Source organism: Henckelia pumila, chromosome 2, assembly GCF_033568475.1.
Source record: "Henckelia pumila isolate YLH828 chromosome 2, ASM3356847v2, whole genome shotgun sequence".
Lineage (NCBI taxonomy): Eukaryota > Viridiplantae > Streptophyta > Magnoliopsida > Lamiales > Gesneriaceae > Henckelia > Henckelia pumila.
This window is the reverse complement of record NC_133121.1, coordinates 36303037-36315902: the sequence shown is the minus strand read 5'-3', so window position 1 is coordinate 36315902 and position 12866 is coordinate 36303037.

The following is a 12866-nucleotide window of genomic DNA, read 5'->3' as shown; positions in this document are numbered from 1 at the left end:
ATACTGTAAAGAGATGGCGGTAAAGCCAAACGATAAGCAACATCTCCGATCTTCTCCAGTATCTGGAAAGGCCCAATGTAACGAGGAGACAACTTGCCTTTCACACCAAATCTCATCACCTTCCTGAAAGGTGATACTCGCAGAAAAAAATATTCACCAGGCTCAAACTGAAGTGGCCTGCGGCGAATATTCGCATAACTGGCTTGTCTATCTTGAGCAACTTTGATCCTATGCTTGATCAAATCTACCTTGTCTACAATCTGCTGCACCAATTCAGGACCCTCGACTTGCCGTTCCCCGACTTCATCCCAGAATAACGGAGTACGACACCGTCGACCATACAATGCCTCGAAAGGTGCCATATCAATACTACGATGATAACTGTTATTGTAGGCAAATTCAATCAAAGGTAACTGATCCTGCCAAGATAAGCCAAAATCCATGACACAAGAACGTAGCATATCCTCCAACGTACGAATAGTGCGCTCTGACTGCCCGTCAGTCTCCGGATGATACGCAGTGCTCAAACTCAGAGTGGTACCCAACGCCTGCTGAAAACTACCCCAAAAACGTGAAGTAAATCGCGGATCTCTATCACTGACGATACTCACTGGAATCCCATGTAATCGCACAATCTCCTGGATATATAAGCGTGCCATGCGATCATAAGAATACTCCCAGTTATAAGGAATGACATGTGCTGATTTTGTCAAACGGTCAACGACAACCCAGATAACATCACACTGACGTGAAGTCATAGGCAAGTGGGTAACAAAATCCATAGTCACGTGCTCCCACTTCCATTCGGGAATCTCAAGATTCTGCAGTAATCCACCTGGTCGTCGATGTTCAGCCTTGACCTTTTGACAAACCAAACATCTCGAAACAAATTGATACACACTTCGCTTCATCCCCTTCCACCAGAATCTAGTTCGCAAGTCCTTATACATTTTCATACTTCCAGGATGAACTGATAATCGACTCCTGTGAGCTTGAGATAGAATATCATTCCTGAGCTCCGCAACATTAGGTACAACCACTCTATTGGATAGGCACAATAAACCATCTGCCTGAAAATGGAATCCAGATGTATTAACTCCATTGGCTAGACGTGCCAATCGCTGAGTCTTAACATCATATATCTGAGCATCTCTGATTCGAGAATACAATGCTGGCTTAGATAGAATAGTATACAAACGAACCCCATTCCTCCCTTTCTTGTGCTTGAGCGTAAAACTCAATGAACAACACTCTTGAATCATATGAGATATTTCATTAGTCTAAAGTGCAGACAGTCTCACCTGCCGACTCAAGGCATCAGCAGTAAGATTAACAGAACCTGGATGATATTTGATTTCACAATCATAATCCTTCAGGAGATTCATCCAGCGTCTTTGTCGCATATTCAACTCTGCCTGAGTGAATAAATACTTCAAACTCTTGTGATCCGTAAATATCTCAAATTTCTCACCATAAAGATAATGTCTCCAAATCTTGAGCGCAAATACAATGGCGGCTAACTCGAGATCATGCATTGGATAGTTATTCTCATGCGTCTTCAGCTGTCGAGAAGCATAGGCAATAACATGTCCATGCTGTGTCAACACACATTCCAACCCCTGACCAGAGGCATCAGTATAAACAACATAACCTCCTGATCCAGAAGGTAGAGCTAACACAGGTGCAGTAGTAAGACGTCTACGCAGCTCGTGAAATGACTCCTCACAATCCGAGGACCAAATGAAGGCAACATCTTTCCGTGTAAGCTGAGTCAAAGGCCTTGCCAACTGTGCAAAATTCTCGATGAACCGACTGTAATATCCAGCTAGACCCAAGAAAGTACGAATCTCAGCAACCGTCGTCGGACGAGACCAGTTCAGCACTGCCTCTATCTTACTAGGATCAACAGATATCCCTTCATTAGAAATCACATGACCGAGAAATACTACCCGATCAAGCCAGAATTCACACTTGCTCAATTTCGCATATAGCTGCTTATCTCGTAACGTCTGTAGAACAATCCTCAAATGCTGTGCATGCTCATCCTTTTCATGAGAATAGACAAGAATATCATCTATGAAGACGATGACAAATCTATCCAGATAATCTCGAAATACCTGATTCATCAGATTCATAAAAATTGCCGGTGCATTCGTCAAACCGAATGGCATTACCAGAAACTCATAATGCCCGTATCTGGTCCTGAAAGCAGTCGTAGATATATCTGAGTCTCGTACCCGCATCTGATGGTATCCAGATCTTAGATCTATCTTCGAATAAACAGAAGTACCCTGTAGTTGATCGAACAGATCATCAATCCACGGCAAAGGATACTTATTCTTGATGGTGACACGATTCAACTGCCTGTAATCAATACATAATCGCATCGATCCATCTTTTTTCTTGACAAACAAAACAGGTGCTCCCCATGGAGAAACACTCGGACGAATATATCCCTTATCAAGCAGATCCTGTAACTGCTGTTTCAATTCCCTCATCTCTGACGGTGCCAGACGATAAGGTGCTTGGGATATAGGCGTAGTTCCTGGTACTAGATCAATACCAAATTCAACCTCTCGAACCGGAGGAAAACCAGGAATCTCATCAGGGAATACGTCAGGAAACTTGCTGACAACCGGTAGCTGATCAATACCCGTACTACTCATGGACATATCAACTGCATAGATGAGGTAGCCCTCCCCACCTGACTTCAAAACATGACATGCCTTCAGAGCCGAAACAAGTGGCATCGGAGGTCGCGCACCCTCACCATAAAAGTACCAGCTATCACCCTCAACGGGATGAAACTGTGCCAGACGCTGATAACAATCCACAGTAGCATGATACAAAGTCAGCATATCTATTCCCAAAATACAATCAAAATCCGTCATCTCTAATATCATCAAATTAGCCGATAACACATTACCCTCAAATTCCAGAAGGCAACCCATCACTAGACTCTTAGTTACTACCTCCTGCTCCAACGGAGTAGATACAACTAAATCCATATCTAATGATACGTAAATTAATCTATGTCTCTTAACGAAGCGACTAGAAATAAATGAATGCGATGCTCCAGTATCAATTAATACAAGTGCAGGAATACCACATAACAAGAAGTTACCTGCCAACGTGCGATCGCTTCCCTCAGTAGCCTGCTCCTGAGACAGAGCAAACACCTGCCCTTGAGTCTGGGGACGATAAACAGAAGAACTCTGTGGTGCTGGCTGCTGACGTGGAACAATAGAAGCCTGAGATCCAACCTGGGATCCCGATCCACTAGCAGAACCCATACGCTGAGGACAATCTCTCCGCAGATGTCCCTGCTGACCACAAATATAACACGCCCTAGTAGCTCTCCGACATGAAGCTGCAGGATGCTTCCCACCACAGTGGCTACAAAACTCCTCCTTCTTATTCTTCTTCCCAAAGCGGAAAGTACCTCGTGAACCACGAGAACCAGACGAAGTAGTAGGAGTAGAAGAAGACGTAGGTACAGATGGCACAACAGATTGAGCTCGAGGCTCAACAAATACACTAGGCTGTGCTGGCATCATCAACTGTCCACGCCTGTTGCTGGTCTCCACAAGACGGCAACGGTTCACCAAAGTTTCATAAGACACCGGGTCATCACAGACGACAACCTGAGAGTAGATATCTTGGTTCAGGCCTTGAAGAAAGATATCATACTTCGACGCATCACTCGCATTAATATGGGGACTGAAAGGTAGCAGATCAAGAAATCGCTGCTGATACTGATCAATAGTCATTGATCCTTGCCTCAAAGTAAGCAACTCCATAGATCGTGCTTGGCGAACAGCCGGAGGAAAATACAATTTCTGAAACTCCTGACAGAAATCCCCCCAAGTCACCTGTCCTCTCTCAGTACGTGCCTGAGCAACCTTGGCATCCCACCAAAAACATGCTCTATCCTCTAGAACGAATTCTAGAACTTCCAGTTTCTGCTCCTCAGTACACTCGAAAGCTCGGAATGTGCTCTCAAGTTTAGACATCCATCTTCTAGCTTGTTCAGGATTTTCGCCTCCCACTAAGGGTTTCGGTCCTACCTGCATAAACTTATTAATAGTATAGCAACGTCGACCCTCATGAGGACGATGTTGATCATCCTGATGATGATGGCGACGATGATGATGACCACCTCCCTGGCCAACACTACCGTGACTCTCGTCAGCCATATCCTGAAAAGAATTGCACATTAAAATCCCAAATGCGCAAGAATTACTCAAGACTAAACTAAATCCCAAGTATTAATCCCAAAATCTATGCATGCTCTGATACCAAAAATGTAGTGACCCTGCATGGAATCACCTACTAACTGGCAACTAATAGCATGCATTAAACTTAATATAGCAAAATACTTAACAGAGTAAAAACGTGCGAAAACTTAACCATAATTTACATATCAGCTTAGCAATATAATTCAGGCTTAATACTGTAATGATAAAACCAAATCAAAATCTTAAACAGTAAACATTATACAGCTATATCGAATCCTACTGTATAATAAAATCCTCAAGGCTCCTGCTCCCTAGTCCTACCTTGAACTACCAGCTCCGTCCATCCTGCGACCTGCCGCATGGAATAGGGTGACCAAGATAACAACTAGGACGTGAGCGCTACGCCCAGTACATAGACATGAGTAAACATATGTATATAATGCATGCAACATGATGACTGGTACAGGGTCATCTGAAAAGTCATGCTCAGAACCGGCGCCATATGAGTGCTGCCACCGCACGGATCAACCTCTGGGTGCAACCACACTCGTCTAGTACACCAGAGTAGACAGACATAAATGCCCCCGCCGTCGCGGTACTCTCAGTGACAGACTATCGAGTATAGAGCTGAGCGGCTCTATAATCAGGTATAACAAGGTATAGGCTCAACGTGTATATGCACATGACATATGAGTATAGAAAACGGTAAAACATACATCATGCCATATAATAATGCCAAATAAATGCAACATATAAACATGTATACTCGCTGGCAATCTCAGTCAATGTGTACGTACCTCTAGGCTAGTTCAAGTAAAGTAGATCCTAGATTCCAAGCCTATATTCAAAAGTTCACCGTATCACTACATAAATTCTATAAGCCTTAACTAAGCTAATAAGTACTCCCAAAACTTAAATAGATTCCCGGACCATACCTTCGTCCGTCGATAGCCCTTTGAAGTCGCTAGTCCCGGATGACTATAACCACACCTTGGTTATTCCAGAACCTCTATTATAACCGATAGGGCCCTCAAGTGTATAACTCACACTATATAACTGAAGAAGGAAACTTGGGAATTCGTAATTCAGAAATGAACTCTGAACGGCCCTATTTATAGCCAAATTTCTCGGCTAGGATCGGAACTTCCGATTTCGGGATCGGAGCTTCCGATCCAGCTCATTGCCTGCATGTCTGCCACGCCAGGATCAGAACTACCGATCTACGATCGGAGCTTCCGATCTGCTCTATGACCGACACTTGTCAAAACTCGCGACTGAGTCATCGATCATTTTTTACAGCTGGGGATCGGAACTTCCGTTCCAGGATCGGAGCTTCCGTTCCGATCGGAGCTTACTATCCGGGATCGGAACTTACTATCCGGCCCAAAATGAAAAAGCCCAAATTTTATTTCTGAAGTCCAATAACACTCCGAAATTGGTTAAATACCAACCCTTAATCATGTTTAACATATTATTATCTTAAAATGGTATCTGGGTTACTACATTCTCCCCACCTTTAGATATTTCATCCGCGAAATAACATCTAAAGATAAATCAAGATAACAATATGAAACATCAAACCATGTCTTATTACAACAACGGTAATTACATCTTATATGGTAATAAAAAATACAAAGCATACAACTCAGGATATTCTGCTCGCATACGACTCTCAGTTTCCCAAGTTGCTTCTTCAACGCCTCGGCGCTGCCACTGTACCATCACAAGTGGTATAGTTTTGTTCCGAAGAACTTTCTCCTTCCTGTCTAGGATACAGATTGGTCGTTCAACAAAAGACAGATCTGGCTCTAGCTGAATATCAGTAGACTGAATCACATGAGATTCATCAGCTATGTACTGTCGAAGCAACGACACATGAAAAACATTGTGTATACTGGAAAGAGATGGCGGTAAAGCCAAACGATAAGCAACATCTCCGATCTTCTCCAGTATCTGGAAAGGCCCAATGTAACGAGGAGACAACTTGCCTTTCACACCAAATCTCATCACCTTCCTGAAAGGTGATACTCGCAGAAAAAAATATTCACCAGGCTCAAACTGAAGTGGCCTGCGGCGAATATTCGCATAACTGGCTTGTCTATCTTGAGCAACTTTGATCCTATGCTTGATCAAATCTACCTTGTCTACAATCTGCTGCACCAATTCAGGACCCTCGACTTGCCGTTCCCCGACTTCATCCCAGAATAACGGAGTACGACACCGTCGACCATACAATGCCTCGAAAGGTGCCATATCAATACTACGATGATAACTGTAATTGTAGGCAAATTCAATCAAAGGTAACTGATCCTGCCAAGATAAGCCAAAATCCATGACACAAGAACGTAGCATATCCTCCAGCGTACGAATAGTGCGCTCTGACTGCCCGTCAGTCTCCGGATGATACGCAGTGCTCAAACTCAGAGTGGTACCCAACGCCTGCTGAAAACTACCCCAAAAACGTGAAGTAAATCGCGGATCTCTATCACTGACGATACTCACTGGAATCCCATGTAATCGCACAATCTCCTGGATATATAAGCGTGTCATGCGATCATAAGAATACTCCCAGTTATAAGGAATGAAATGTGCTGATTTTGTCAAACGGTCAACGACAACCCAGATAGCATCACACTGACGTGAAGTCATAGGCAAGTGGGTAACAAAATCCATAGTCACGTGCTCCCACTTCCATTCGGGAATCTCAAGATTCTGCAGTAATCCACCTGGTCGTCGATGTTCAGCCTTGACCTGTTGACAAACCAAACATCTCGAAACAAATTGATACACACTTCGCTTCATCCCCTTCCACCAGAATCTAGTTCGCAAGTCCTTATACATTTTCATACTTCCAGGATGAACTGATAATCGACTCCTGTGAGCTTGAGATAGAATATCATTCCTGAGCTCCGCAATATTAGGTACAACCACTCTATTGGATAGGCACAATAAACCATCTGCCTAAAAATGGAATCCAGATGTATTAACTCCATTGGCTAGACGTGCCAATCGCTGAGACTTAACATCATATATCTGAGCATCTCTGATTCGAGAATACAATGCTGGCTCAGATAGAATAGTATACAAACGAACCCCATTCCTCCCTTTCTTGTGCTTGAGCGTAAAACTCAATGAACAGCACTCTTGAATCATATGAGATATTTCATTAGTCTGAAGTGCAGACAGTCTCACCTGCCGACTCAAGGCATCAGCAGTAAGATTAACAGAAACTGGATGATATTTGATTTCACAATCATAATCCTTCAGGAGATCCATCCAGCGTCTTTGTCGCATATTCAACTCTGCCTGAGTGAATAAATACTTCAAACTCTTGTGATCCGTAAATATCTCAAATTTCTCGCCATAAAGATAATGTCTCCAAATCTTGAGTGCAAATACAATGGCGGCTAACTCGAGATCATGCACTGGATAGTTATTCTCATGCGTCTTCAACTGTTGAGAAGCATAGGCAATAACATGTCCATGCTGTGTCAACACACATCCCAACCCCTGACCAGAGGCATCAGTATAAACAACATAACCTCCTGATCCAGAAGGTAGAGCTAACACAGGTGCAGTAGTAAGACGTCTACGCAGCTCGTGAAATGACTCCTCACAATCCGAGGACCAAATGAAGGCAACATCTTTCCGTGTAAGCTGAGTCAAAGGCCTTGCCAACTGTGCAAAATTCTCGATAAACCGACGGTAATATCCAGCTAGACCCAAGAAACTACGAATCTCAGCAACCGTCGTCGAACGAGACCAGTTCAGCACTGCCTCTATCTTACTAGGATCAACAGATATCCCTTCATTAGAAATCACATGACCGAGAAATACTACCCGATCAAGACAGAATTCACACTTGCTCAATTTTGCATATAGCTGCTTATCTCGTAACGTCTGTAGAACAATACTCAAATGCTGTGCATGCTCATCCTTGTCATGAAAATAGACAAGAATATCATCTATGAAGACGATGACAAATCTATCCAGATAATCTCAAAATACCTGATTCATCAGATTCATAAAAACTGCCGGTGCATTCGTCAAACCGAATGGCATTACCAGAAACTCATAATGCCCGTATCTGGTCCTGAAAGCAGTCGTAGATATATCTGAGTTTCGTACCCGCATCTGATGGTATCCAGATCTTAGATCTATCTTCGAATAAATAGAAGTACCCTGTAGTTGATCGAACAGATCATCAATCCGCGGCAAAGGATACTTATTCTTGATGGTGACATGATTCAACTGCCTGTAATCAATACATAATCGCATCGATCCATCTTTTTTCTTGACAAACAAAACAGGTGCTCCCCATGGAGAAACACTCGGACGAATATATCCCTTATCAAGCAGATCCTGTAACTGCTGTTTCAATTCCCTCATCTCTGACGGTGCCAGACGATAAGGTGCTCGGGATATAGGCGTAGTTCCTGGTACTAGATCAATACCAAATTCAACCTCTCGAACCGGAGGAAAACCAGGAATCTCATCAGGGAATACGTCAGGAAACTTGCTGACAACCGGTAGCTGATCAATACCCGTACTACTCATGGACATATCAACTGCATAGATGAGGTAGCCCTCTCCACCTGACTTCAAGACATGACATGCCTTCAGAGCCGAAACAAGTGGCATCGGAGGTCGCGCACCCTCACCATAAAAGTACCAGCTATCACCCTCAACGGGATGAAACTGTACCAGACGCTGATAACAATCCACAGTAGCGTGATACAAAGTCAGCATATCTATTCCCAAAATACAATCAAAATCCGTCATCTCTAATATCATCAAATTAGCCGATAACACATTACCCTCAAATTCCAGAAGGCAACCCATCACTAGACGCTTAGTTACTACCTCCTGCTCCAACGGAGTAGATACAACTAAATCCATATCTAATGATACGTAAGGTAATCTATGTCTCTTAACAAAGCGACTAGAAATAAAGGAATGCGATGCTCCAGTATCAATTAATACAAGTGCAGGAATACCACATAACAAGAAGTTACCTGCCAACATGCGATCGCTTCCCTCAGTAGTCTGCTCCTGAGACAGAGCAAACACCTGCCCTTGAGTCTGGGGACGATAACCAGAAGAACTCTGTGGTGCTAGCTGCTGACGTGGAACAATAGAAGCCTGAGATCCAACCTGGGATCCCGATCCACTAGCAAAACCCATACGCTGAGGACAATCTCTCCGCAGATGTCCCTGCTGACCACAAATATAACACGCCCCAGTAGCTCTCCGACATGAAGCTGCAGGATGCTTCCCACCACAGTGGCTACAAAACTCCTCCTTCTTCTTCTTCTTCCCAAAGCGGAAAGTACCTCGTGAACCACGAGAACCAGACGAAGTAGTAGGAGTAGAAGAAGACGTAGGTACAGATGGCACAACAGATTGAGCTCGAGGTTCAACAAATACACTAGGCTGTGCTGGCATCATCAACTGTCCATGCCTGTTGCTGGTCTCCACAAGACGGCAACGGTTCACCAAAGTCTCATAAGACACCGGGTCATCACAGACGACAACCTGAGAGTAGATATCTTGGTTCAGGCCTTGCAGAAAGATATCATACTTCGACGCATCACTCGCATTAATATGGGGACTGAAAGGTAGCAGATCAAGAAATCGCTGCTGATACTGATCAATAGTCATTGATCCTTGCCTCAAAGTAAGCAACTCCATAGATCGTGCTTGGCGAACAGCCAAAGGAAAATACAATTTCTGAAACTCCTGACAGAAATCCCCCCAAGTCACCTGTCCTCTCTCAGTACGTGCCTGAGCAACCTTGGCATCCCACCAAAAACGTGCTCTATCCTCTAGAACGAATTCTAGAACTTCCAGTTTCTGCTCCTCAGTACACTCGAAAGCTCGGAACGTGCTCTCAAGTTTAGACATCCAGCTTCTAGCTTGTTAAGGATTTTCGCCTCCCACTAAGGGTTTCGGTCCTACCTGCATAAAATTATTAATAGTATAGCGACGTCGACCCTCATGAGGACGATGTTGATCATCCTGATGATGATGGCGATGATGATGATGACCACTTCCCTGGCCAACACTACCGTGACTCTCGTCAGCCATATCCTGAAAAGAATTGCACATTAAAATCCCAAATGCGCAAGAATTACTCAAGACTAAACTAAATCCCAAGTACTAATCTCAAAATCTATGCATGCTCTGATACCAAAAATGTAGTGACCCTGCATAGAATCACCTACTAACTGGCAACTAATAGCATGCATTAAACTTAATATAGCAAAATACTTAACAGAGTAAAAACGTGCGGAAACTTAACCATAATTTACATATCAGCTTAGCAATATAATTCAGGCTTAATACTATAATGATACAACCAAATCGAAATCTTAAACAGTAAACATTATACAGCTATATCGAATCCTACTGTATAATAAAATCCTCAAAGCTCCTGCTCCCTAGTCCTGCCTTGAACTACCAGCTCCGTCCATCCTGCGACCTGCCCCATGGAATAGGGTGTCCAAGATAACAACTAGGACGTGAGCGCTACGCCCAGTACATAGACATGAGTAAACATATGTATATAATGCATGCAACATGATGACTGGTGCAGGGTCATATGAAAAGTCATGCTCAGAACCGGCGCCATATGAGTGCTGCCACCGCATGGATCAACCTCTGGGTGCAACCACACTCGTCTAGTACACCAGAGTAGACAGACATAAATGCCCCCGCCATCGCGGTACTCTCAGTGACAGACTATCGAGTATAGAGCTGAGCGGCTCTATAATCAGGTATAACAAGGTATAGGCTCAACGTGTATATGCACATGACATATGAGTATAGAAAACGGTAAAACATACATCATGCCATATAATAATGCCAAATAAATGCAACATATAAACATGTATACTCGCTGGCAATCTCAGTCAATGTGTACGTACCTCTAGGCTAGTTCAAGTAAAGTAGATCCTAGGTTCCAAGCCTATATTCAAAAGTTCACCGTATCACTACATAAATTCTATAAGCCTTAACTAAGCTAATAAGTACTCCCAAAACTTAAATAGATTCCCGGACCATACCTTCGTCCGTCGATAGCCCTTTGAAGTTGCTAGTCCCGGATGACTATAACCACACCTTGGTTATTCCAGAACCTCTATTATAACCGATAGGGCCCTCAAGTGTATAACTCACACTATATAACTGAAGAAGGAAACTCGGGAATTCGTAATTCAGAAATGAACTCTGAACGGCCCTATTTATAGCCAAATTTCTCGGCTAGGATTGGAACTTCCGATTTCGGGATCGGAGCTTCCGATCCAGCTCATTGCGTGCATGTCTGCCATGCCAGGATCGGAACTTCCGATCTACGATCGGAGCTTCCGATCTGCTCTATGACCGACACTTGTCAAAACTCGCGACTGAGTCATCGATCATTTTTGACAGCTGGGGATCGGAACTTCCGTTCCAGGATCGGAGCTTCCGTTCCGATCGGAGCTTACTATCCGGGATCGGAACTTACTATCCGGCCCAAAATGAAAAAGCCCAAATTTTACTTCTGAAGTCCAATAACACTCCGAAATTGGTTAAATACCAACCCTTAATCATGTTTAACATATTATTATCTTAAAATGGTATCTGGGTTACTACAGTGAAGATGTCGGGATTCAAGCCATTGATGAACTGATCGGCTTTAGCTTCTTCATTGTCAGCGATATGCGGTGCAAAACGCAACAGACTATCGAATTTGGCAACATACTCTTCAATGTTCAAGTTCCCTTGCCACAGATTGGAAAACTCGGCTCCCTTGTACTTTCGGTACGAAACAGGGAAAAACCGCTTATAAAACTCAGTTTTGAAAAGAGACCAAGTAACAACTGTACCTCGATTCTCCATGGATCTCTTCGTCATGATCCACCAGTTCTTAGCAATACCAAGAAGCTGATGAATGACTAACCTAGTTCGGCGGTCGTCAGAGTAATCAAGGAATGGAAAAACTGATCAATGTCGTCCAACTAGCTCTCACAGTCAACCGGATTCTCTGTACCTAGAAACAAATGCGGATTAAATGACTGAAACCTCTTCAGCAAGGTTTCCATTGGCGTCGCTGTAGCATTCATCTGAACAGTTTCAGTACTAGCATGCTTATTCGGTGGAGTAACTGGCGGTGCATTTCTGTTAATAACTCGACGAGGACCCATATGATAATCAAAGGTTAGGACACAAGATATCTCAATCGCTAAAATTGGTGCCCTTACAACCGCTCAGAATGTCGGATACCTGTCGATAACAGAAACAATTATATCTCAAGTAGATCATGTTTTATAAATTAAATCACATAATAATGTAATTCAATTAATTATCAAATAATAAAGCATGCTCGCATGGAATTAAATAAACAGTTAAATAGCTCAATCACATGCGAGGAACCAATACACGCAGACTCGATCTACCCCGCTCACTTTAGTTCAACCAAGAACTTATCTCTCTGATACCACTTAATGTGAGACCTCGGTTTTAAACAACTAATCTCGGATTAAACAACAATTAAGCATACAAGATACAAGACTAAAAGTAAAAGAATTATTTTTTTTAAAGGGGGTGCGCTCGGTCTGCTAAAAACTGCAGATCGGGCGCCTCCAAAAT